We start from the raw sequence: 2,292 nt of genomic DNA, 5'->3' as shown, positions 1-2,292 counted from the left end.
GGTATTTGGTTTCCTTTACTTCTCGTTTATGCTTCTTAACAAACAACCATCTTTTCTAATCGCCTGACTAAGATTTACAAGATAGCCATTGTTTGCTCAATCTGACAATCTCCGTGGGATTTGACCCTCACTCACCTGAGGTATTCCTTGGACGACCCGGTGCACTTGTCGGTTCAGTTGTGCGGAGTTTAATTTTGTGCACCAAGTTTTTGGTGTCGTTACCGGGGATTATTCGAGTTTGACAAACTACTAGACTATCTTGTTGCTTAGATTAGGTATTCTTTAAGGTTTAGTTACTCTTTTAATTGTGTCTTTTGTTTTCTTTTAAAAAAAATTTTCAAAACCTTTTCTTTTCTTTAGTAATCTTTTTCTTTGTTTGAGTCTTGTGTCAATTTTTAAGTTTGGTGTCCCGTTTGTTTTCTTCTTTTTTCTTGAATTTTCAAAATTGTTCTTGATTGTTCTTCTTGGTATTCGAATTGTTCTTGTTAATTTCTTTTTTTGATCTTAAAATTTTTAAGTTTGGTGTCTTCTTGTGTTTTTCTTTCAAATTTTTGAAAAATTAGTGTCATTTGATCTTAAATTTTTAAATTTGGTGTCTCTTAGTTGTTTTTCTCTTTCCTTAAAATTTGAAAATCCATGAAAATTTTTCTTTTATCTTTATTCAAATTTTCAAAAATTTTGTTATCCTTTCTTATCTTGGTTTAAAAATTTTAAGTTTGGTATTTTCTTGTTAGTAAAGTTTAAATTTTGAATTTCAAATCTTAACTTTTCAAATCTTTTTCAAATATTTATCTTATCTTTTTATCTTTCTTTAAAATTCAAAAATCCTATCTTATCTTACTTTAAATTCAAAATTTAAAATTAAATTTCAAAATTCAAAATTTAAAATTCAAATTTCAAATTTCAAAATCAAATCTTTTTCAAATCTTTATCATATCTTCTTGCTTTAAATCCTTCCTATCTTATCTTCTTTTTAAATTTAAAACTTTTAAATTCCAAGTCTTTACTTTCTTTTAAAATTAATTTTCAAAATCAAATCTTTTAATTTGTTTTCAAATCTTGTTAGTTGGTTAATTACTTGTTTTATCTTATTTTAATTTTTGAAAGTTTGGTATCTCTCTAATTCTTCTTTCTCTCTCTTCTATTTTTGAAAACTTTCTACTTCTTTCTCTTTCTCCTTTTTCGAAAATTCTTACCTCTTTCTCTCTCTCTTATATTTTCAAAAATCTTCTTTTTTCTTTTTCTATTTATTTTTCGAAAACTCTTTTAATTTAAAAGATATCTTTCTTTTTTTTTTCTCCTCTTTCTAACTCTCTCACAAAGGACCTTTATACTCTAATATAGAGAATCCTTTTTTTCTTTTCTTCTTGCATTCTTTCTTCTTGTTTATGAGCAGGAATCGGGATAAAGAACCTCTCTTTGATCCTGATCCTGAACCTGAGAGGACTCTAAGGAGGCGACTACAATAAGTTAGAGCACAACACTACGAAGAAAACCTCACAGAGCTTTTCGAACAAAAAGCTGAAAATACAGACATGGCAGCCAATCCTAATGGTGGAAGAGACACAAGGAAGGTCCTAGGTGACTTTACTGCACCCACTTCTGACTTCTATGGAAGAAGAATCTCTATACCTACCATTGGTGCAAATAACTTTGAGCTAAAGCCTCAACTGGTTACCCTAGCTCAACAGAACTGTCAGTTTCATGGACTTTCACAGGAAGATCCCAACAGATTCATTTCTAATTTCTTGCAGATGTGTGATACTGTCAAGACTGATTGAGTGGATCCAAAGATTTACAAGCTTATGCTTTTCCCCTTTGTTGTAAGGAATAGAGCTAGGTTATAGCTGGATTCTCAGCCTAAGAAAAGCCTAGATTCTTGGGAGAAAGTGGTCAATGCATTCTTGACCAAGTTCTTTCCACCTTAGAAGTTGAACAAGCTTAGGGTGGAAGTATAGATGTTCAAGCAGAAAGAGGGTGAATCTCTCTATGAGGCCTAGGAGAGGTACAACCAATTAATCAAAAAATGCCCTCCTAACATGATTTCAGACTTGACCATGTTAGATATCTTCTACGATGGTCTCTCTGAATGATCTAAAATGGCTTCAGTCCACTCTGCTGGAGGATCACTCCACTTGAAGAAAATGCCTGAAGAGGCACAGGAACTCATTGACATGGTTGCTAAGAACCAATTCATGTACACTTTTGAGAGGAACCTTGTAAGCAATGGGATAGCTTAGAAGAGATGAGTCTTGGAGGTTGACACTCTGAATGCCATATTGGCTCAGAATA

At 32.1% G+C, this 2,292-nt stretch overlaps 1 non-coding gene across 1 annotated transcript; it reads right to left on the bottom strand.

Moving 5' to 3' along the window:
• Positions 1-1,937: 1,937 nt before the first annotated feature.
• On the bottom strand, positions 1,938-2,046 carry LOC112704176 (small nucleolar RNA R71). The gene has a single exon (XR_003154813.1). It is a non-coding gene; the product is annotated as a small nucleolar RNA R71 (small nucleolar RNA).
• Between the last annotated feature and the right edge of the window lie 246 nt (positions 2,047-2,292).

Source organism: Arachis hypogaea, chromosome 7 (genome assembly GCF_003086295.3).
Source record: "Arachis hypogaea cultivar Tifrunner chromosome 7, arahy.Tifrunner.gnm2.J5K5, whole genome shotgun sequence".
In the NCBI taxonomy this organism is placed as follows: Eukaryota; Viridiplantae; Streptophyta; class Magnoliopsida; order Fabales; family Fabaceae; genus Arachis; species Arachis hypogaea.
Note: the sequence above shows the minus strand (reverse complement) of the source record. Positions and strands in the feature narration are given on the sequence as shown.